The sequence below is a fragment of the Harpia harpyja genome, chromosome 9 (genome assembly GCF_026419915.1).
Source record: "Harpia harpyja isolate bHarHar1 chromosome 9, bHarHar1 primary haplotype, whole genome shotgun sequence".
Taxonomy (NCBI): Eukaryota; Metazoa; Chordata; class Aves; order Accipitriformes; family Accipitridae; genus Harpia; species Harpia harpyja.
In genome coordinates, this window is record NC_068948.1 from 17,329,874 (window position 1) to 17,355,761 (window position 25,888).

The 25,888-nt window shown below is 37.8% G+C and overlaps 1 long non-coding RNA gene across 2 annotated transcripts in view; it reads right to left on the reverse strand.

Moving 5' to 3' along the window:
* Positions 1–2,404: 2,404 nt before the first annotated feature.
* LOC128146353 (uncharacterized) overlaps positions 2,405–25,888 on the reverse strand; it is a 31,520-nt gene continuing 8,036 nt past the window's right edge. For both annotated transcript variants that reach the window (XR_008236738.1, XR_008236739.1), the window contains 2 exons: positions 7,530–7,733; positions 2,405–6,918 (listed from right to left, as the gene is read on the reverse strand). This is a non-coding gene — a long non-coding RNA (uncharacterized LOC128146353). The remainder of the gene's footprint in view (positions 6,919–7,529; positions 7,734–25,888) is intronic.

Consider the following 25,888-nt stretch of genomic DNA (forward strand, 5'->3'; position numbering starts at 1 on the left):
ACAATTTTAATGGAAGGAAATAAAACAATCTACCTGGCACTTAGACAAGAGTCCCATCCTTTTCCTCTCTCTTAATCCAAAACAACTCTGCAGGATTTGGGGTTTCTGAAAAAACAATGGTGATAGATTATCCGTATATACCCTGATCTTTTTCTACTAGGAGGGCAGTACATACAGTGGTTGAAATTCTCTGTGGATTTGATCTTTGCTCATGGCTGACCGAAGGGCTGTTTCTACCTTTGTCAGTGACACTGGGTCAGAGCTCACTGCTCACAGGAGTGTGTCTTGGTGGGTCAGAAGTACCCCTCAGCGTCAGCCAAACTGAGTGCACTCCTGAAGATTGGGTCCACCAAAGTGTTTCTATATTCAAGCTGTCTTTCAGTGGTTACGGTATTTCTGACTTCTTACTCTTTTCTTGTGAAACTGGGAGATAGTGTTCATTTGCTTCCTTGTTTGCATGCATGAGGAAGTGAAAGAAAAAAAAAATTCTTTTAAGAGTGAATGCCACATGAGATAATTCCATCTGCCTGCCTGATTTGGCATTTTCAACTCAATTTCTCGGTTTCTCCTGATGAATAATCCAGCTCTTCCCAGTAATAGGTGCTGTTTAAGTGCTGGACATATGCTACAGTAATAACAATTACAAATAATTACTCTAATGGGGTGAACGAATAACACCAATTGGTTGGTGTGATGATGTTTCCATGACAAACTCCAGCTTTATGGAGTTGTTCATTTTTAAGCCTAAAAGCTTTCTGATATCCTTTGCCAGGCAACAGTGTGACTTGACCACCTCAATTAATAAATCTCTCTCGCTAGATGCATATAGTCATGGACTGTGCACCTACTTAAGTCAAAATTTCAATCAACACCTAGTGCAGAGCTAAGTTTAGGCTTAACTGTAAAGACTTAGTCATAATAAAGCAGATTTCCTGATGAATACTTATGAAATAATTTCACTGCCTATTTCCTGAGGAAACTTGAAAAGAATAGAAGTGTTGGTGTGCACATGTACTTTGTTACACATTGTCAGATCAAACCCTGGTTCAAAATACCACTTCAGCCCGTTGTTAACTCCAAGCTTATTAACCTCAGTCAACAAAAATGCAATGGACTTACAGACATGTCTAAATTTAAGCTTAAGTAACATTCAGAATAGAAACATTTTACTGAACTGAGAGTTAAACTGAGGCATGCTCTTGTTCAAGCACAGAGGACAGAGCTTCTTGCTGAAGGAATACATAGGCCTGTGTGAGAGACTAAAATATTTGGTGTCATAATAGTACTTCTGGAATTGAATATCTATGAACCTAATTCTCAATGCTTTCACATTAAACTGTTCCTCCCAGCACTGTAATAGGTATTACAGTAATATTGAACAATAGATACTAATTAGTATGATTTTAAAAAGCTTTACATCTGTTTAAAATTTAAACCATATCACACTGGTGATACTAGTAATTTTGAAAGCCCTTTGTGCTTCTCACCCTTCCCCTGCTGAGACCAACAGGGCAATCAACCAACCAATCTTTTTTTTTTTTTTTTGCATTTTATGTGTGATTTTCTTCCTTTCTGCACCACGTCTTCACCGTAGAGAGAAAGAAATTCAACAATCATGCAGCAGATCATCAGTAAACTTTTCAGCTCTGCTGAAACAAAATCCACAGGTCCACTGAAATAAACAACAGCTATCAGTGAGTTTATGATGATTCACATGTATCTGCACCATATTCTGATGGATGCTCTTCATCCAGGCTGGTATAAAAATCAGACACATCAGTATAAAATCTGTGCTTACCCCACAATTTACTGCCCCACTTTCTGTTCTGCAGCTGACCTGTGATAACCCCTTGCTTGCAGACAGGCAGAGGAAGGTAGAGGCAGTAATGATCCAGAAGTCTTCCAGACCTCATGAGCACTGTTTCCATGGTCAAAGACTTTCAGAGAGAGACGGATTCGTGCTTTGTTAAATTAGGGACTTAAACAGGAAAATGACTGGGGAAGTCACAAGTCAAAAGGATGGTGACTGTTTTTGTAAAACTCCTAACTGGGTCAACAAACACAATCGCCAAGTGACCAGAGTTCTTTACTGGGTATTAACTCACCAAGATGTTTCTCCACACACATTTAATGCTTCTTGTAACCCATGAATTGTTTTCTCAAAGAGCACCCTTATCAGCCATTAGCACACTTGGTCAGAGTTGGAGGCCTGGCTGTAAAAAAGCGCTTTCACAACACTGTACGCTTGTTCCTCCTGCCCGATGTCTCTGTAACAGGCAGTTCAGTGCAGCTGCTAGAGCTTACAACATTCTCAGTTGCTTGGATAGCTTCTTCACTGATGTTTAAGCAAGAGTGATATCACTGCTAGAGTATGTCAGTCACTAACATCTTGGAAACAGAGGAGGAAAAGAGACAGACTTAAAATGCCCAGATGAAATAATAACAATGTGAATATACTTACCGCCTTTTGACAAAAGGCTATAGTAGTTCAGAAATGAAGAGGGTCTTACAGCTCCATTGATTTGGTACCTCAATGGAGTTATGCTAGTATATATGGTGTCTTGGAGTATTAAAAAAAGGAATCAGATGGGTAACTTCCAGTTGAGATAGTTAGCTCAGACAACAGAATCCTGTGTGTACTTCAGCAAGTCAAAATTTTATCCAGTTGATACACACTATTTAAAACACCATTTTTCAAAGATTTTGTTGTTGTTTTCAGGCTCAAATTTCAAAATATTGGACAAGTTCCCAAACCTGCTTGTAAAAATCCCCAAGTCACGAGCCGGTCGGATAAAAATCTGTTCATTGTAAAAAGGGAAGGGGGTAGGGTGGGGAAGGAAAGGTTTGCTGATAAGTTTGCTACACTATTAAAACATTTAACCACAGCCTGGAACTCAAATCAGCATTCATGTGAAGTTCTTATTTATTAGAGTATTTGAAAAGTATTCAACAAAACTGATCTTGTTTTTGAAGGAGATGCACCCCAGTAATTAAGGTCTAAGACTAGATTCATTTCTTAGAAGTACAGAAATGTGAGTGGCAAAAAACAGTCCAAAACTATGCTTTGTCCCATTTAAAGTTTCTTGAGAACATAGTCCTATTTGAAATAAGCAATAGAATAACACAGGAGAAAACGGACAAGGGAGAAATCACAAAGGCATTTATCAAGATGAATCTAGGACCACATTGACTTGTCTAAATCTATATAAAGAAAATGGCCTGCAAGTCACTCTGAAAGTGGTGGGAACCCATGCTTCAAACACATGTCTTGAAAGAATGTCGGAAATCTCGTTCCTCTTTTGGCTGTGGTTACAGATGCTTTCTCCAGACAGTGGGCTCACTAGTTTCAATTGTCTGGAGTACTCAAAAATACATTTTCCCCTGGAAGATAGCCTGCATATGCTTACAATAAACATTAATGAAATCAAATGACTTTCACTTCAGGATAAATACTTTCAAGTAAGTCTGTTAGAGACACTTATAGTAAATTGCTATTAATTAGTTTTTCCAATCTACTTAGGTTGTACTAATGAACACAATCACTTCTAACATATTTATACGCAGGATAAATCCTGCCTCTCTCTCTGTGCCTGTGAAAGGCCCAAGGTAAAATGGAGATATTCTGCTGCAGGAACACGTGGGAGGCACTTTAGGACAGGAGAACGATCCTGCTGGTTTTCTGCGTCTCTGAACACTGCTGGTTGAGGAACAACCAGGAGCAGCTAGCTGTCTGCACTCATTGCTGGACAGACACCCTCATGCCTGGGCTTGAGTGGGGCAAATTCTGTAGCTTTCTGGCCACAAAATATATAACTTACATAACATGGAAACTCTCAGCTCTGCAAAGCCGATGAAACCACATTTTCCTATAACCATTACTTCCCCTTTTTGCACTTACTGCTTGTAATGGTTTGCTGTAAATTATATGATAGTATCTCTAGAGCTGGGAACTTCTTTTCTTATGCTTGTGAACATAACCCAACACCAAGAGGTCCCCAGCCCTGATGGGACATTTCAGGGCATCACTGGAAGGACAGCAGTCATACTAATATCTCTCAGCTCCCTTCTGCTAAGTCAAAATATGGGACAGAAGTAAAAATTAGAATCATGTCTATACCACAATTTAAAAACAATGATGTTACCTTCAGCAATTTGAAGTTGGTTACTAGAAATTCACTAGATACAGCAGAGCAAAGCTCCTGGTAATTTGCTTCACCAAGTCCTAAATAGTACTGAAATGCAGTCCAATTATTTTTAGAAATTATCTGCTCTATTTTTGTGTAATTTTTCTTAACAGCTCTGAATACCTAAAGAAGTACTGCAGCACACCATAAGGCCTAGATCTAGCTGAGAAACCTGCATGCATCACATAAAGCATATGATTCCACAACTCATTAAGTCTAATTTATGGCATATGTAATTAAGCACCTTTGAATTGAACCCAGGTCTCTAGAGATAATAACACTTAGAACTTATATAGGGCTTTTCATCTTCAAAGTGCTTTACAAACATTAACTAATTAACAACATAATAAGACGTGAAAGGCCAATGTTCTTACCCATAGTGCTGCATAGCCTCTGTATAATTCAGATTTTGATGTTTTTCAATGCAAGACCCAATGTGGGTGCACAGGGAGGATTTACTTGTGGTCCCCTTCACAATCAGAAAGCATGACTTTGTACATATCATATGTCTGAATCCCCAGAGTACTTCTCTTCTCTGCTATTTATTGCTGAGTCAGAAGAAACAGCTCCCAGAAGTAAAGGGAGGTATGGAAAAGAGCAGCAGTCTATGAGGGTGTTTGAGTTTCCTGGGCTTTGGAGCCAGAGTAATGGGGCCTAATGCAGGAAGGAGTTCCCGGAGAATTCACCGCACAAGATTTCTGGTTCCACCTAAGTCCATATCCTTCCCAAGGTAAATCTAATAATAATTACACAAAGTCTCTAGGGACTGGCTAAACTATAAGGGAGAAGACCTTATTTCAGCTCAAATAGATTTTCCTGGTAAAACCTACAATGTTTTCTTGCTTCTCTCTGCTCTTCTGAAAAGTCTGAAGTATCTAGCCAGTTTGTTTTTTGGTTTGGGATTTTTTTTCTGTCGCTGGGTCTAATTTACACACAAACCTCTTGAGACAGTGTACATTTGCCTTATTACCTCAGTGAATGTTTCTTGGTGATAGCAATGTTGTAGACGTTCCATCAGGTTATCTGAATCCCTCCTGAACGTTACTAATACAGAAAGACGAAGGATAAAATAAAAGGGGAGCAAATAACATGGACAGTTCTAGTGACCAGTCCTTCAGACATCAGCCTGTGTCAGTGATGGTTTTCATGAGCTCAGAATGTTGACCATTGTCTGTGCATATGCTGTGTTTAAGTATCACCTGTCCACTGGCTAAAATAATAATGGATGTCGTGGCAATATCTCTTGTCTCTCTCCAGACAATGTCTGCCTCTGTCCCCTTGGGGATTCTACTGTGCACCAAAAATTGAGAATTTGGAGACCAGTAGGAAAAATATACCAAGCATGTAAGAGAGACCTATGCATATGTCTTTCCCTAACTCTGCACATCAAAAAATCTCAGAAAGAAATGAGAATGACTCAGCAGTAGCGATACAGGTGGACCCCCATGAGAAATTAAAGAAAATGAGACATACCATGGACCAGAAAACAAGATGTATGTGGAACCAGCAGGCTTTTGTGCTTCCCCACAGAGAAGCAGTCCAGAACAAATCCTGAAAGGTAACAATCTCACAGTAGTAATGCCTACAAGAGATCCTACGATAAACATAGGGTCTAATCAAAAGCGTTAAAATTTTTAAATGCAAATGTAGAATAGAACTGTCAAAATGTTTTATCCCTAAAGTGTGAATGCTAACCTTCCCATACTTATTATATAGCAGTACATTTTAATTTGCCTGGAGCAGAGTCGAATAAAGCAAACATCACAAACACAATCAAATGGGTATTTGAAAGTACTGCTCTTCACAATAACTGTGTGTCTGAGAAAAGCTTCAAATGTTGATCAATTGATTACCAAAATCAAAGAATACATTTCCCAAATGAGCTTCTACAAAGCACTCAATAGCACCAGAGAAAACAGCATAAAGCTCCACAGAACAACAGTCTTCTCTAAAATATTTACAAATGCAACTTTTTACTGCTTTCCTGGTTTATAGCTTAGATCTGCATAGATCTAGAGTGAAGAATAAAGCACTTCTGATAAATCAATGGTTTGATTCAGTTTCAGCATGGCATATTCAGTTAAACAAAGACAGAAGACAGTTTGAAATGATCCAAAGGTATACTTTAAATCTTAATGCAAATCACATTCTCTCTGGTACAATTGCTCAAATAACTTTTGAACCTTTAATAAACAAAATTACAGCAAAATATATAAAATAATCTCTAATTGCAAACCATGTGTGAACATTCTTATTTCATAAGGCACAGCTCTTGATTTTTTTTTTTTTTTCCATAGAAATAAGACAGATCTATTCACACTTATCTGTCCCTTTGGAATTTTCTTTCCTCACAAAATTGCCTGTAAGAGGAGTACTATATGGTCCTTATAAAGGTATGTGAAGGTGAGATGCTCGGCATGTTTTTGAGCTTGTCTCAGGCAGTTCCTATTTGCTCAGCAGAGGCCTCTGTTGAGCTAACCACAGTTGATGAGAGCACTCATGGGTATTTTCCAGCTCCTCCCCACACTGGGACAAGCTGTTATTGAGAATGACTAAATATTAACCATAACTACTAGTGTTCTGTTCATCTGCCGTCTCCAGTGAGTTGGTTTCTGCTGCTGTTGTGATGCTGTACTTCTATTGTTTCCTTTTTCATAAATGGGTTCCTCTGTCAGTCAGCTTCAGAGAATAACTGCCCACCAAACATAGCCGGTTTTCATTTAGTGACTTTAACCTGAAAAAAACAGATGAAAAAAGGAAAACTAACTTTCAACCTGAAACAAACCTGTTACTTACATGAGCTTCCTTACATTTTATCCTCCTTCTAAAGGCAGGTTTTCTTGTACCACCTCTTGCAGTAGCCTCATCTCTTGTGCTGTGCTGTCCTCACCATGACAAAACTAGCTGGGGTGCACATTCTGCAGTATGCTCCCTCTATAAAGCAACATTCAGAGTTGTTCATGAGCCAGTAAGCTTTCTGCACCCTTGCCTTTACACCCCCATCTCAGTAAGAGGCATTTACCCTGAAGAACATGATGGGATTTTGACCCCATCATGTGACTGCTGTCCTAGTGTGGAAATTTTAAGGGAAAAACCTGAAGGATCAAACCCATTTTTTTGATTTAAATGAAAAGTTTGCTCAGCAACAACTTAAAATACCAATTGGAAAGCCTCTACCTTCAAAGCTTCTGACGTTTGATATTGAGGTTCTGACACTATTAGGATGCAGATTTTATAGCCCTTAATCTTTCCCATAAGCCACTGCTTCATTAAAGGGAAAAGAACCCCAACAACCCACAGCACATTACACTCAGTAATTCTTAGAGTAACAAAGATTACACTGACCTGCAGAATTTTTCCCTCTTCTACACAAACACCTTTCTCGAGCACGCCTCTGCGCTGAAATCCTCTTGTGTAAGCGGAGAGCACTCCAGGACTTATTACATCTTAAGCAAGTGAAAAAATATTTAGCCTTATAACAATTAGGCAGTTGACTCTCCACCTGTGCGTTTCATCTCCAATCTGGAAAAGAAGCTTGGTTGAAGGAACCTGTCAGAAAAGAAAGAAAGAAAAAAAAAAAAAAAAAAGGAGAAAAGGACAGAAATGGTGACAGGCTAATGTTGACAGAGGAGCCAGAAACATGGGAGATCAACAGTTTATAGGGAAGGGATATTTTTGTTGTCCTTAACATTTTTGCAGATCATTTCAGCTGAGATGCATTTTACTTTAACAAAACAGGATTTATCCCCTATTGCTCTGTGCGTTACAGCAAGGAGAACTTTCAGCGATCACACAGATAACACAGGAAACTTCCCACCATTCTGTATGTCCTCAGGGTACCAAGGGAGATGTCACAATTTCTGTCTCTCACTGGTATTTGCTGTTTTCCCAGACGCCCACCAGGAACACGCACTCTTTCAGCAGCAGCTGGGTGGGATAAGGAACGTTTTATTCTATTCTGTCCTCCCTTTGCCAGTTAATGAGAGATTTGGGGTAGTAAAGCCAGGGATGTTTTTCTTCCAGTGCTGTTATTCCCATACCACACATGGCCCTGCCTTCCCCTCCTTTTGATCCTGCACTACTGTATCATATCATCCTTCAGTATCTCAGTCAGCTCCTAAGCTTGGGAAGAAACAGCAGCAGTTCTGCCCCTGGATCTTGTTTTTATATAGGTCTGCTAATCACATGAATATCCTTAGTCTTACAACAGGTAATTTAATGGTATAGTTAATCCCATTTTAAATCTACAGAATTGAGGCACACAGTAATTGCTTGGGCACCAAACCCAGATTTCCTGTTAAACTCTTCAATGTTCATTCATTTTCTGATACTGCAATATGTTTTTTTCTCTAAAGTATTTGCATAACAGGTACAAAAAAAAAAAGGTATCAGAGCCAAAAACAAGTCAATGAAAGCAATTAAATGAAAGTATTTAAATAGATAATGGTGTTTCTTCTTCCATATGACTTTCCTTTGTACAATAAGGCAAGAGGAGGTTCTTCCTGTGCTAGCAGATAGCTGTAACTCTGCCAAGAGTTACTGAAGAGCTAATATTGATCGGACAAGATGGAACATGTTACTGAGGCAATTGGTCAGGCTAAAGCAGTGATGGCAGCACATGGGATATTATGGATGGTTGAAGTAGCTGAGGATATCTATCTTCCTGTCTATCTACCTGTTTTCCAAGTTGTCTATCATCATTGAACTTAGCTACCAAGGAACAATGACAGCACTTGATCATCAATAGATAAATACTGCTTATGCTATTAATTGAGGACTGGGTCAGATTTTGTACCTTTGCTGCTCTTTTTTTTTCCTCCACAGTTGTGAGACAGTAGCATTTTCTCACAGCCTGTATGTGTTGTTTTGGGACCTGGGTCAGTGGCAACAGCACAGCTCTGTGTGTCTGCCAGAGCTTATTCAATTGAGCTCCTTTTCAGGAAAACAAAATAGCCAACCGATGAGAGTTGTTACAAAATTTCAAACCCAGCACCTTTTCATAATATCTGGAATATGATTTGGAAGGAGCAGCATGACCAGTCTGCACGCCTGCTCCTTCACCTGCACTCAGAAGTGGCCGAATAGCAGAGGGAGTTTCCCAAGCAATACCTGCTGTAAGCCCACAGCTTCCTCGGCTGCATTTTCTCTATAGTTAGTATTCAGCCAAGAGACTGCAACAGTGCAGAGCTGTGTGTTTGCTGGTATTTTTCTTGTTCAAAGCTTTTGAGAACACTTTACTGAAGCATATAACGCTGCCTTGAAATTGGCCTCTAAACCACATTTTGAGAAGAAGAAACACAGGCACTTGGCTGGGTGTTTTTGCCCTGTGCCATGGCTTGCTTGAGTCAGAAAAGCATCCCATCTCCCCCTTCCAAATCTCCTCCCAGCTCAATTCTTGTCAGTCTGTCTCTGATCACGAGATTCCTTGCTAATATAACAGTTTCTCGCCTTTTTTTTTTTCCTTTTTAATTTTTACATTATTAGTTAGGAGCTCTGGTATATAGATTTCCCCCTTTTGCTCTAAGATTTAGGCTCTTACATGGTTTTAAACTGTTAGGAGAATTCATTTATCATTAGAGTCTTACATTAAAGACAGTCTTCCAGTGAGTAATCATGGTGCCCTCCTGTTTTCATCTGAAGTATTCCAAAAGGAGAGTTAGATAGTCTAAATTAGGCAATGGAGTTTTTACCTTGACATTTTGGAGGTTAAATTTTGCCTGTGACTGTCAGCCTCTCAGAAGAGGAGGTGGCATTTGGAGTAATCCAAAATTCCTGCAGAGTTACATTACTGTGGCAGCCAGACTGGAGTAAATCTAGGCTGAAAATCTATTGGTTCAATTACTGCTTGGGGTCAGGACATGCCATAAATTATTAGATATGCAAATGGAAAACTCTGACTGTTGATGAAAGAAAGATGGATGGATTTCTTAAATACTCATAATCAGTACTGAGACTAACTTAACTGTAGACTGATGTATAGGCACTTGCTTGTAGAAGATTTCTGTTCTTAAATTTTACCTGTGTGCAGGTAAAAATAAATTATTTTTTGTTTCACATGTGTGTCATTTTTAAAAAATAAACTTAAGAAGTCATTTGAAGGTCTGTTTTGAACTGCTTCTACAACGCCCCTTAATTTTTAGAAATAGGTTCAGAAAGAAGTTCAGAAGATGCTAATTCTCACTGTGTTCTCACTTACCATAGTGTAAATCTGCAACCCTGCTATATATTCAGTGAAGACACACAGATAATGTGTTTGGGAGGATAATCAGTTCCTTTGTTCAGCAGAGGTAGGGTGTGCAAAGAATGCCACAAAACTAACTCAGGTTTGTGAATTCGCTGCAGAGTGAATGAGTGCTGGTGCATGGTAACCTGACCTTATCACAACATGAACTCTGTGGTGCTTCAAGAGATTTTTGTGGTTAGAAAAATAAAGTGTAATTAAAATATTACTCTATCACACCTATTCTTGCTGTTCCTTAAATACATTATTTATAGTCTTAATTCTCATCGTGATTAAAGTTGGAAGAATATGACCCCCACTTTTGTCATGTAGAAAGTCTGCTGCATCTATAAAAACGTCTTGAATTCTATTGCGGATTATCTCTTTTGGAAGAGAAGTTTTTACATGTAAGACAAAACGATTATGAGTGTGAAAATAACGTGAGCTATTCAACGCCACCTGCTGCTGCAAGGGGAAATACATTCCCAGATGCACCTTGGCTGAGCAGAAACAGATACCCAGCCATAGGAAAACTTGTTCTGCTTGATAGTAAGTTTGCTTTGCAGAAATATATCACAACACATGAAGGAATATACTTTCCCAAAACGGATGCTAACTTTTTCCAAGCAGTCTGTGAAAGCCAACAGAGTTTCTAAAGGATATACAGCATTCCTCCCCTGGATGGTAGCTTCTAAACAGTTTTCACTTTTGTCATTCTAGATAGAATATTTTTCAAAACTACTACAGGCTTTCTCAAGGCTCCTATTCACTGCCTAAATATAAATCTCTTGGCCAGTGCTTTTGCTGTTATTATCATTATTACTTTAATAAGAGTTTATGTGGTGGGAGATGACAACTAGGCAGTAAATTGATAGTTACTTAGGTATTCTCCAAGTAAAGATCAGAAAATAGTTCATATCATGCAGTTTCCATAAGAGAAAAAATATTAGGAAATACCTTTTAGCTAGTTATAACGTATGCTACTTTGAGACAAAAACATTGTTTGTATATGCAGGTATAAAGCCACCAGAGGCAACAGAATAAAATCTATTTCCTCGAACCTGCAGATAAGATGTAGCAGCTCGCCACTTGTACCTTTTAAGTTCATGAAAGCCAGTGATGTTGTGTGGATACGAGTGGTGTATGTGGTGTTTGAACTGTGATTATTTGATTCTAGCCTGATGCCAATATAATTTGGAAACAACTCCTTAAAGCCAATGAAACTGTACGTGCAAAATCATATAAATGAGATCAAAGAATCAGATTTTAAATCTTTTCCTATGCAATTCTGACAATCATTTTAAGTTTGTGAGGAGGCTAAAAAGAAACAACCCGTTATGCATAATTCATAATTTCTGTGTGGAAACACTAATAATAATGGAAAGGAGTATCATTTTTTTAAGCCTTTTAAAGATGTTTCATTTCACATTTTATCTGTTATAACTGGGTTTTTTAGTATTCTTTTTGATCTTATTAGTTCTGCTCTGAATCAATCATGAAAGTATCAAAGTCAAAAGTCAACCAACTCTCCATTAACCAGACAATGTACTCCAAAGTGTACGAAATTTGAGAAAAACATCTGAAACATAGCAGAAAAACAAGCAAACTACAAGCAATAGTGAATAACATCTCTCAGTTTATGTTGTTAAAAAAAAAATAATTAGAAAAATCCTATATGTGCATGACATAATTTATAAAAAAAGCAACCAAGCAAAAATCCACCTTGGGCAAGTGAATTACTGAATAAACTGTCTTCCTGCTCGACTTTTAGACAAAAAGCAAGTGTACATTCTGCTTAATGCTGTTCAAATCTTCAGTATTCTAATAAGCATGGTCACTTGGTATCAACTTTAGGTCTGTTTCTGTAGGTAGGCCGGTTTAAGGAAAGAATAATGTTAATTTCACAGAAACATTGCTTTAAAACTTACAAGAAAAATGCTGTAGAAGTCTAGTAGCATATTGGTATATTCTTTAATACTCTATTTCTCCCTCTTGTGCCACCCATTTAATAAATATTAATTAGGTTTACTATATATAACTGATACTTTGCAACATAAAAATTCAGTGAAAGAAAAGAAAAGCATATTTTTCAGTAGTTATAATAATCTGGCAAAAAAAAGCTCTCTACTAAGCCTTCTGGACTTGCATAAAAATGTGGTTTATTGATCAGCTGCTAAATATTTTTGAATTTTATCATTATTTTATATCCATGAAATGGTACAATAGGCCCATTCTCCCAATTTCTGTCTCATTCTTGTACAGAGATTGTTTTTAGATTGTGCTCAGTAAAGGGAATTTTTTACAGCTAACTCGAAGTACATTTTATCGTCTGGCCCTCTCCCCTCAGTTTGCTTATAGCCAATGACAAAGTAATTATAATATATTGAATGCACTGTCTCTTCTTTTATTGCTTGTTTCTTTACTGCCTTCCCAGAAAGTTTGTAGTTAAAACAATTTTTGCAGCTTTAAAGAACTGAAGAAAATTCATATTTCTAGAACTTCAGCCAGAAGTAATTATGTTTTCAGCAGTTGAATTTTCATTAAAATTTAAAAAAGACCTCTGCCTTCACTGATTTATTGTTGCATTAGGTAAAACTACACACAGTGTATAAAATACTGTGTTACTCCACTTGTAGTCTGATCTAACATGTTATCAGTGATTGCAAGTACATTTTATAACCCCAGCTGCTGAATCGAAAAAAAGGTGATACAAGCATCAATCTCCAGGATAAAATCAGAGCACTTTCTACCACAGTTTGACCTTAGTGATGCCTTTGGATAGTCTTACTTGTCTAAGTCCTTGCAACAATTACCAAGGGATGGTTAGAAAATGCAGCTTTAATGGTGCAGACTGGAATTACTAGCAGCATGAAAGACTTGAACGCTATCCCCGGAGATTTCCAAGCACAGGAAGAATTTGAGGAAACTCTGATGCCAATGCAGGAATGAAATGGAACAGGGCTGCAGACACCAGCCACAGATTTTATTTGTGCTCTTTATTGTCTGCATCCCTGAAGTCTGCAGTGTCATTAGCAAATACAAAAAGCTATAAATAAAAAAACAGCTACAGATAACTAGACCTCAAGATACAGTTGACTCCAGCTATAGCTGCCAAACCTTATTTATAGCATGAGGAGACACAGTTAATTACAGGTCACAAAAATGTTAATTTCTGTCGTAATACAAGTTATAGTCTAAGAATGAAAAATCTTGGTTTTGGACTGAAACAGTTCCTCCTAATAGAACTCTGTTAATTTGAAATCATGTCATGTTTGTAGACTACAGAATAGGCAAAGAAAGGATAAAAGTGCCTTACCAATCTATTTCATGGTCCTAAATATAATAATATTAAAATTCAAATAATAAAACCAATCCATTTTTGGCAAGGCAAAGTACTGAAGGTAAAAAAGAACTAGAGAAGATGATCATAAAAGACTATTTTGAGCAATGGAAGTTGTATCTGCTTATAATTAACATTAAATAATTTTTTTAATTAGTACAACAGATTTTTAAAATGTTCAGTCCTGGTGACCCAGAAAGTGAATTAAAAATACACCTTACAAACAAACCTAACCTCTCCCCCCAAGGAAAGAATCACCAATCATTTCAACTATTCTAAAGTACATTGGATAATTATTAAAGATAAACATTATGTGAAGGATGAAGTTAATTACATTACATATAATCAGACACTGGTCACTCTACAAGTTGTAATTTATTTTCCCCTAATTTGCATTTAACTTCAAAAGTATTTCAGGAACTGTAAAATAACATGATCTGAGCAGTTACAAAGATGATATGCATTTAACTTCAAAACTATGTTTCAAGCTCTTAAAAATAAATTACATACAATTTCAGGAAATAACACAGCATTCTCATGCAACCTGTAATTGTTGCCACAAAAATGGTAAACTCATTTTTAGAGGGGAAATATCACAATTTAGGGCAACAGTATTAATCTGGCACGTCTTACAGAGATACGAGAAAACACTAGGGTAATTTGCATCGATATGCTAATCTAAATTTATATAGAGCGTCTACTCAGTTAAAAAGGTCATACAGCTGTAACTTTATATGGAAAATTAGCAGACTGGTTTGAATTAATATCCAACTCCTACTGCAGATCAGACAGTCTCTTCACTAAAATGTGAAGGGCTGCAGCCTTCTATACCCTGTGTTCATCATCACAACTTTGTTCATTTTTCTTTATTTTTTCTTTTTTTTTTTTTTAAAGGGGGGAACTTCATGTGAGTTTGAGTCCTTATTATAGGTTTACAATCCCTATGTATATGAACATATCTAAAATTCCAGCATCTAGGTCAGGACTGAGCTTTCTGAATCCTTAACAAACCTCTTTTTGTATCCCTTCATGTCAGATTTAATTGTCCATGGTGAAAGGAAACCCTAATCAGAATTCAACAGAAGTACTCTAAGACATGTATCTTTCCAACCTGAACTATCCTATGATCCTGTGAAAGCATATAAGGGAAAAAGCAAGTTTTCCTCTTATTTGAAACACCAAAACAAATTAAATAATTTACAATTCTCATTCTTAACTCTTGTATGGCTTTTATACAACGGCTGTATAACAGTGAGGTGCAATGAAGCACACTGAGGGAAAAGCTCAGTTCACAAATACCTCATTCCTTTCAGAATCTGGAGGATGATATTTGAGACATAGTATTAAATCATACACCGCTTTTACAAAATTATTTTACAGCCTATCAAAAAGACCTGTTTTCTATTCTCTGTTCCATGGTTTCCCCACATATTCCTATTATCTGTTCATTCTACTTAGCTGCCCACCGCAGTCAGTTAGGAACAGCTGTTGGGGCGAAGAGAGAAATAAATTAAGCATACAGACTTGCTGTGCACTGACTTGCACTGCTGCTTTTGAGTAGAAACCCAACTAGTGTAACTCTAGTTTTAGTAGTTTACCACACTAATACCAAGCTCAGCTAGATACCTTACTGAAAAAGACATAAAGCAAAGATCAAGACAAACAGTTGAAAAGCTACCTGCAGTTACAAAGCCCTTCTGGCTAACTTACATCAAGACAAACCACAACAGAATCACAGCCCTTAATTCTTTGAAAGCAGACGTCTTCCCTGGTACTGCTTCCTTCTGGGAACTGTTTGTGGTTACACAGTAAGTTACAGCTAGGTCCAAGTTGTGTCTAAGAATCTCTATATGCCTTCCACTGGGTATGAGGAGGAAAGCCTGGGCCCATTAAAGCCAACAGAAGGTTTCCAACTGGTTTCAAAGCTGCTCTAATGTCACCCAGAGGGAAGAGTTCTGTGCATGCTTCTCAGGTCCACATTTGATCTGCATAACAGATCCTTTGCAACTGAGATCTCTCTTAATTTGTTCTTGCGTGGCCCTATCTAAACAATGATAACGCAATTCAGACTGAATATTAGTTGTTAGAAAGTCTTTATCTGTCATATGAAAAGTGTTAAAAGAAACTTTATTTTCATAGATGACACATTTTCATATAAAAATAACTAGAGATATTTAAGAACATTTCTGTATTTCTACATAAAATGCATTAGAATCATTGAATAAAAGGCTTTATAAAAATGTAAATGTTCTCCACAAAAATTACAGTGACAATAGATTTTGTTTACAGCAGTCTGCAAGCACACGGGCTTACAGCACTGCATTTGTAGCAGTGGTGGTTATACAGCCATGCTGGTTTGCACAGCTGGTTAAAGACAAACAGGAAAGCAAGGTCCTTGACCGGCAAAGCTGACAATTTCAATAAGGCTGACAATCTAACAAAAAGTGACAACGGTTTTGTTCAGTGGGTAGGAAGGGCAACAGCAAACAAAGAGAAGGGGAAAAGTGATCTTGCGAGAGCACTGTTTTGAAGGAATCCAGATGAGCACACTGTTGTAATACCTTAGGGTTGGTTTGTTTGCTTTTTAATTTTAGGAGTGCCAAATTCAGGTGTGACTGCCAGATATCAGCAAGCTGATGCAAAAAGGAGGAATTTTGGCTTGGAATGGATAATGACAGAGCAGAAGGAGGACAGGAAGAGCATCTGGTAGAAAATGCACGGGGAGGAAGGACCTAGCATAGCAGCATTTTCTCCCAGGTTTGGGTACATCTGTAAAATATCAAAACATTCTAAATAAAGTGCTGTTGAGCAAGTGCTTGAGAGTGACAGGAATAGTTCGGAATTGCAGCAGTACAAGTGAATACCTATCTTAAGGAAGTCTCGTGCAATTTTTGCAACAGCCTTTTCGAGAAATCATAGCACATGGTTCTTAGAGAGCCAGTTTGGCACGGCTACTGCTGCTGGAGGAAACCATTCCTATGATTTTCTGCAGGTCTAGGGGTGAAATTATCTGCTGCAGTAAATTCACAAGTTTAGCATTTGTTGCTACTGTGACCAAACGTTAATGATTCATTGGTTGACTGAACCAAGATCACCAGTTTCCTATCACATATTTTTGTGGCCTTACTCATACATTTGATTTCAGTAGATTTTCAGTAATCTAATTTGCTGAATGTTAAATGAAAGCCATGTAAGTAAGAGATTAAGTTTTGTTACTGCAGAACAAAACAATTTCACAAATAATTTTCTTTAGTAGCTGATTGGGTTACTGAGGGTACATCCAGCCAGCACAGGCAGTTTCAAGCTGTAAACATTCTGACTGACCGTCCTCCCAGTGAAAACGCAGCGGAGAGAGGGAATAGAGCAGTCTTGAACAAATACATGGCACGGGGGCTACAGCTCCTTTTGGCACAGACAGCTGTCTGCAGTGGATCTGACAACATGTGGTGCTGTGTAACAGCCACCCCTGATGCAGATGAATACAGAGTTAGAGATTTTCAGGGAGAAGAGTGAAGGGATTTGGATTACTATCTTGTTTGAATCCACTTCCAAAAGCTACAGAAATTGAATACAATTTCTAAAAAGGATTTTCTAATCCAGATGCTCAATAATATCCCACAAAACTTTGTTTTACTTCAAAATACTCCACAAGACTTGAATGAAGGCCTCTTTTATGCATTTGTCCAAAACCGAGAGTAAAAACCTGAAATTCTTTAAATTGATATGCTATTGTGTGGCTGTGCTCCTACTCAGAGTAACTAATTGGGTAATTTAGCCATAAAACTGACCTAAACAATGTTACTCTGTTGAAAGTTCACCTTTCTGTCAAGTTGGCAGTGAGTTAATTTGAATGACTTGAACCTGTGCTCGCAAAGTTGTGCCTGAGCAGGGTCAGGGAAAGCAGCTGTGTGGGACAGGGGGTGAAAGCCTTAACCAGAGGTGTTCCATTTGAGAGCACAGGTCTGTGAGCCTCCCACTCAACTAGAAACTTGTTACACAAATGCCAAAATAAAAAGCCCTAAACTTTTCTCCTGAAAATACGGTGAGGCCATGTTAGTTCCAGCAGGCAAAGAATGGGAGTCACTGAGGACAAGGAGGTGCAGTGCAAGAGCCAGAAAGCAAGCCTGAAAGGTAGAAGGAGCAGGCTATTTCTCTTTGTTATCGAGTGAAATGACTCCACAAATATGACAATAAATCACTGCAGGAATCAATCTGAGTGGAGGCAACTGCTCCATGCTGATAATGCATCAATCAATATTTAATGTTTACACTTTAATTAATCTGCACATAGGAAGCATTCTTTCAGTGACAAAAAAGTGATGAGAAATAAAACACCTTTTATATCAAACGGTGACGAATGGCTGCCTATCTGTTAGGCTCTGATTGGGCCCTCAATTGATCATTGCAGCCTTTTGCGATTGCGCTAGTGTGCAATGTCACATTTGGGTATAAAACAAACACAGTCTCTGTGAAGGAAGGAGGGGGAGCTTCTGAATCTGCTTTTGGGTGATTACAACTTAATCAGAACAAAGAAAGACTGATAGCAAAGTATGAGTTCTTTGAAAAGACTGGGCAGAAGCAAATAAAATAAAAGATTTTCAACATCTGCATCAATTACATCTATCTGAACAGATTTTTACTGTGTATTACAATTATTGATACCTACTAAGGCTTTGTACAGAAAAACAATTCAGATGTTGACTAGCAAAACTGCCTTCCCTTATCAGAGCTACCAGTGGAGACCGATGATCAGTTTATTTTGTTGCTATTCTGTATGGCAGCGAAGTGCCAGGTTCTGTATGGACACAGGAGAAGTCACAATTCCTGCCTCGGAGTGTTTTTCCTCAGTGCTCTGTTTAACCCTTGTAAACTCTAGTTTCTTCTTCTTTTTAAAGGCCCTGGTTTATTGTTCATTGATGTCAACTGAATGACTTCTATTGACTTCAGCGGGCATTGCATTAGTCCATAGATGAATGGTATTGAAAGGCGTAGTGATGAAAGACAAATGAAAAGACAGTGATATCAGACCAGTAATGTTCAATTATTCCTTTAAAAAAAACCTAGAGCAGTACATTCTCCATACATAACTAAAGCTTTCCTATGCTTATTTCTAAAATAATTGAAATGTACAGACTTGTCACATAATAAATGCAATAGTATTTTTTTAAAAAATACAGAGAGTTTAGCTTTTGAGAGCTTAGCTGTATTTAAATGATTAGACATCTGAATCCAGATACAAAATTGCCATAAACTTACAGAGGGTAGAACCCAGGGAAATCTTACTGTATTTTGTATGTCACATTTAAGTTATTTTGCAAAGCCTGTCATGCAAAGGACCTATGCAAGTGTCAAATCATTTCAAGCTTTTAAGTAGACCTGCTAGTAATTAAAAAATAATTACAACTGTGGATTTTTTTTTCACTGAAGAACTTTTGTTGTTTTACTAGTCAACAAATAGGAGGATTCTACTTAGGATCTAGGGACAACATGTTGCCGAAATGCCTGCCCAGATTTGGAACTGCCTAGTTTAGGGTGCTCTGACTGCTGGCTTAGGCAATACTTGAACAACACCAGGAACAATATTATGGTATAAAGTCATGTACTAGAAAGAGTTCAAAAATGTTAATCCTCAATCCTACAAACAAGTTTTTGTTTCACTGAGACTGGATGACCTTTTTCTGTGATTCACAAAATTCTTCTGGCTATTCCAGAAGTCTAAGGCACTCAGAAACACACCCCTAAGACCGCTGGCATTTTTGGATACCAAGAGCAGCAAAGTATTTAAAGCATGAATGACATCAGAAGACTTCCATTTATTGGTCAAAAAGTTTTGAAATACAGTAGCATACAAAAATTGGAGGAAGTGTTCACAGAGGAAATGAAAGAAGATGAATATGACATTTAAAATGCAATAATAGAACCTAGCTAACTTTTTACTTCTGAAGTTTACTTGTCACTCCCACTCACATTTTTTTCCACAGAACTTTGTATGTAGATAAACAAAACCCCAAAGATTTCATTAGCTCCATAAAAATGGAGACAATGCCTTCTCACTGAAATCCATAAATAGCTTTTCAGCAGACTTTACTAACATATACACACATATCTACACAAAGAGTTGAGTCTGCAGTTTATCTTTTCCATAAAAACTTCTTCCCTCTTCTCTGCAAATCAGATGAACAAGCAAAAAAAAAGGGCAAAGTCAAAAGACAGGAATGCTCTATTGTAATGCATGATCAACTACAAATATTTATAGAAAAGATGAAAACACTACTGTGTGCACATCAGGATTGCCCTAGGACAGCTTTAACATGCATAGTTAATGTTTACAGAACAAAACCAGCTTACTGAACGTGAAATCTTCATTCTCCTCATACGTACCCAAACTAAAAGTAAATTCACAAAAAAAAAAAAAATTATTTGCTTGCTAAAATCCTGAGGGGACAGTGCAAAGCACTTAATGTTGTCACTGGTAGGCAGAAAAACTCGCAGTTGCATTTTCTCATTATTTTATTCTCCAGTTGTATACAGCTTGCTGCACACAATTGGAATAGCAGCACAACCTGGAAAGCCAAATCCCGCCCTACGAACTTTGGTTTCTTTGGAGCTCCAGAGAGCTGCATGCTTTCGTCTGCAGTAACAATCCTGACATGCAGGGAGATGGGTCCCATACTGTGGTTTTAAAGCCTTGTTAGCTGACCTTGTGAGAGCACAAGCCCATAAGGTTCTTTGCTGTATAGTCGAAACATTTCAGCTAGCAAAGGATATGTTTCCCAGCCCTGCACCCTCCGATCAGGGCTACGGTGAGTTCCCAGGTCTAATCACTGTCTCAAACTGTCAAGCCCAAGCACTAGGGCACTCTCCCAGCATCACTTCTGGCTACAGTTGTTGGTGTTAGCCTCAGTACTTCCACCTTAGTTATACAAGAAGCACCCAGTGAGATCTAAGAGTACCAGTCCCTGTTCAGCACCGGTGCTTAGGCTACTTTTCCACCTCAGCGTTGTCACAGCTGTCTGCTGCATAAAAAGACTGAAATGTACTAAAAAAACCTGGAAGACTAATAATTCATTAACCTGACAAATTAAATGTAAGTCCTATCGATCAAGAGTAGAACCTCTTGGTTATAAAGGAAGCATATATTATTCTGACAGTATTTTCACAAGATAAACTGAAGTTACAAAGAAGGCAACCAATTTGATTCAAATAACTGTCTCTCCTCAGAAACATTCATGATTATAGTCATCAAGTACAAGTTGGCGTGGTAGTGTTACTACCCCCGTTTTTACAGATTTGGATAACTGTGCAATATCAAGGAAACAGGACTGTGTCATTCTCCCAGCTTTGCTGACTGCTGATCCTATGGAAAATGCTAAGCAAATGACCGACTCCTGCACCACCGAATCATGCCACTGCTAAATGCCAGCATGGAAAGGTCTGTAATGACACACACACACACACAAAAAGATAATCCCTTCTCTCTTCCATCACTAGTGCTGAAAAGCTCAGGGCTTATTGTACAGCTAATGAGAATAAACACACTTGCAGCTGGCCTTCCACCACCTGTAGAAGGTGAAAGTCGGCCAAAAACCTACAAGACTCCAGTTGCGATGAACGGATGGAAACCAAGAGTGTGGCTCAGGTTCAAGTCCTAGACTAGTTATAGCAGTATAATATCGGTGCCAATAGACCCACTTAAGAGTGGAGGGCTCAGAGCGAGAGGCAGTCTCTGCTATTCTGTCATAGTAAAATATAGTAGGGTAGGCATCAATTTACCTTGGTTAGTTATGTTTTTAGTTATGCTGTATTTTGATGCCCAGGGGCCTAATTTATAATTCTAATAAAAAAATGTATTATGAAGTATAAGCCAAGCACATGCAGGTTCTAATTCTATTTCCTTTCAAAGGAAAGAGCTAAGCTGTTAAGCTCTAGGTTCTTTCAACATTTCCTATTTGTGACAAACACAAAAATCTGAAATCAGCAACGTGCCACTGACTTTTACAAAGTTCAGGTAGAGCAAGTTAGATATCTGGTTTTGTGTTTGCGTTTGTTTTTTTTTTTTTTAATCCCCAAATGATGTTTCTGGTACCTCAGTATCACAGCTGTCACAAGGCCTGGTTTTGTAGGTAAACTGAAATTACAGAGAAGCAAACCGATCCAGTTCAGACACCCTCCCCACCTCAGAAAAATTACCATCCCTAAGCTTGCGGGGTAGTACTTCTACCTACGTTCTTACAGAGAGAATGTACAGGGTCAGCTGAGGGATCTCCCCAGTCCCTAAGGAGGGAGAAAATCCTAATCCATTTAGCAGAGAGACTTTTACTCTGGTTTGGTTGTAGAAGTTAACTGAACAGCCCAGCTGTTAATGTTGTACTATACATGCCCACATTTGCACATAAGAATCAGGGGAGAATGTTCCATTATTTCCTTCCCTCCCAAGCAGAGGACACGGCACCCTGTGCCAGGCTGGAGCAGGTGGCCAGTCCCAGCTCTCTAGGTCCCCTTGCGGAATGCATCTACTAGGACACATTTAGTGTGACAGAAAAGCAATTTGTATGTGTGTGGGACCAAGTTAATGTTAACAGAAAATTAAGTTTAATGATTCATATTGTCAGTAACTTATTTAAAAAAACATGATATCAAAGAGCAAGACTAGCAACTGTATCATTGATAGTTTTTATATTACATAGTATTTATACTATAAACATAAGTTTTAATTTAAAAAAAAAAACACTGCAGTCATTTTCACTTGTTTCCAGCTGATTAATGTTGGTATTGACAACAAGGTAATATTGTTCATCTTATTTAAGCTGAATAAATAATGAAGAAGAGTTAATAAGAATACAGATACCAAATGTAACAGTGGTCCTTAATCTTATGAAATTGCTCTTTACTCACGGCAGCAGCCAGTCTCACTAATGTCAGTGGCCCAAATTCTGCAGTCCTTAATCACATACCGTTACCTTCAGTAGGAGTTGTTCTCAATTTAGGATCAAAGACCATAGTTCACTGGGGCCACTCTTTCAAGGGAGGATTGGGCCCAGACTTTTAATAAGGGGTTTGGTGGCTTACAAAGAGGTGATTAAGATCTTCCTTTGAAAAACACAAAATGTAGAGTTCTTCTTTTGGATTATAACAGCACAGATAGCTGTAGCTTGTGGATTTCAGAGTATTAACTGCTAATCCACAAGCGAACTGAAAGGTTTTTGTTTGTTTTGCTATTACAGTATTTAGTTAAACTTGTCAACCTTCAGTTCTCAGTAAGTCATATTTAAGTTTCTTAGAAAAATATTTTATTTAAGGAACTCAAAGTTTCTGCAAGTTCTTGTTCTTTTCCATATATTCCTCCCCACTGCCCTGAACATCTCTGTGAATATGTTCAAGAGTTTGAGAGATTTCCTGGTTATATGCAAAACCTAGGGTAGGGTTTTTTTTGGTTTGGTTTGGTTTTGTTTAATGAAAAGCTTGCACTTATTCCTGAGAACTCAAACCATGAAGTTTTGGAAACTAACCCACAACATAAAAGTTTCTATTTTCCTTAAGTGACATTCAAGGATTGCTGTTTGTCAGTGACAAACAGAAAGTACTTAGTATAATTATTATAGCACCTCAGTAAAAATCAGATTCTAGCCGTAGGTGATTGCAGCTATAAAGTTTCCAGAATAGGAACAATGAGCCCTATGAAACTAATGAAAAAAATCGCCAACTTCCTCACTCCAAAGTCTGATTTTTACAAGGACTCCATTTCTTCCTGGTTGCCAAAAATGAACAGTTTATTTGAATCTAGCTAAGGTCTCCAGGAAAACAATTTTGATGTAAAATTGAATAATGTTGCACCAATGACAGGATAATTAAGTGGTTTCAAAATTGAGCAATATTTAGGTGCATTTACTGTAGCATGTCCCAATAATGAAAATAAAGAAATCATATTCTAATGATAGCATAACTAAAGATGATAAATATCCAGACATACCCCTTGCTATATCACTGTACTGCAATCAAATGAATTAGAAATCTAATGACTACTTTGACACAAACAGGTATTTAATATGCTGAAAATGTACCAGATTTTCCCCCTCAAGCATTAGTAAAATCCCCAAGAAAATTAAAATCCAGGTCATGGCTAAATTCCTTTGAAACTGGGATTTAAATAAAAAAAAAAAAAAAAAAAAAAAAGAGTTTAGTCAATGTAAGAATTCTTTGTGCTGTTACATTTTTATAAGGTTAAAGCTAAAAATAAGATCAAAATCTTTTTGGAGGTTACATTAAAAAATAGACCAGGTGTGTTCAGAAAACCATCAGACATATGCCTGTTAAACAGATGCTGACCAATAAATTAATTAAAGTTGCTCTCCTTTCGAATCAAAAAGGAGAAAAGAGCTGCTAGGGACATTTATGGGGTGACGTTCTCTTGACCGACAAGTTTTTCATGCTTGGCCTCTATTGTACAAGTCACTGATACTTCTCAAACATTTTCCGAAAGGAAAATGAAATTGCTGTCTGTCAAGCAGAGACTTTAGTAACCTGTTTCTAGGTAGGTGAACTGACACTAGAGAGAGATGGCATGGCTATTTATCAGTCATGAAAACTGAATAAGGAAACAAGGTTTTGACACTGACCTGATGAAAATCCTTGCTAGTAATTCCTGCTATCACACTCAGAAAATCAGAATTTGCATGTGAAATATCTCACTCTCCTTAGTATGCCATACTTCATTGGGACAATTAGCATCTGAGCTGATCAAGTGAAAAAGTATCTTGTGCTGACCTTAAATCCTACTATACTTATAGGACTTGGAAAAATAAATAGAAAGGAATTTGAGGAACAGTAAATGGTCCTGAAAGGGCTATGTGACTCCTTGAAACATAAGCTTCTCTAACACTTTAAGGACAAACAACATTCATTTCTACGTTTCTTCTTCCAATTTTACAAATTTAATTTTTTTGGAAACCACACAATTGCTGGAAAAAGGAATTAGTCAGTGTAAGGGGTTATTAAACATGGCATTCACCCACTGCTCTTACACAGAAAAGGCAGCCCTGAAAAAAACAAAGCTGATTAATATGAAAGGCAGCTAACCTAAAAACTAAAACTTGAACTGAATGGCGTGTGCTAATCTTTCTCAAATACACTTATGAAAGCTAAATTTGCTGGTATTTGTCAATGCTATGCAGGCTAAGTGTTCATGTGAATGATATCTCCTCAGTTCAGAGCAAACCAGTAAAAACCACAGAATTTTGTCCTCACTGGTAATTTTCTGAATCTCCTGTCCATCTACGGCTACTTGAATAGCAAACACTTCAGAATCCAGGGTCATTTGTGATAAACTTTGTTAAAAAGCCGCCATTCATTACTGGTAATTTCCTTAATCCTCAGGTTGCTTGTAAGGAAAAGATTGAAATTCTGTGTTATATATTTGCTCTGTTGGGTCTACAATCAAAATAACTCAACATGTTAGCCCCATTAATGAAATACTTGCCAGATCAAAATCTTAATAGCCAGTCTTAGGCTTGCCATTGTTTATTGATGTTTGTTTGCCAGCCTATCTGGAGACATAAGGAAAATCTTAATAGCTCTGGCCACTCATTAGCAAAGTACCACGGAGTCCTAATCCCATAAAGATATTAAACTATTTTTCCTTACAACAGCAACGAATGGAGGGAATTCTCATTACTTATTAAGATGTGGTACATTCTTCTCATATTGAGTTTCTTCTTATACTTTGAACTCTTATCCCTCATCATTTTATTTCTGAGGCTAAGATCAAAGTAGATTGGCCTTACAGAGCTACTGATGAGTGGCTGCCTTTCAGAGAACATTAATGCCCTCTTGAAGAGCGAAGCTGGGAAGGAGGTGTAATCCCATGAAGAGAGAGCCCTGCGAGCCTAGTCATACTGAACAACTGTAGCAGGCTTGCTGGATCAGCTGTTAAAGAGCCTCGCCGAGGTGGAGCTGCTATCCCAGTTTAACAATGTGACCCAAATCTCAAAGCAATAGTGAGACTAACCCCTTTTTGGAACTAGAGAATCGTGTAAATGTGGATTCTGGCAGACTGGCAGAGCAATGTGTTTTATAGCAGGGAAATATGTGACCAATTTTGTATTTTGCATTGCAAGATGTTCTGGTCTTTCTGATTCAGACTTGTGA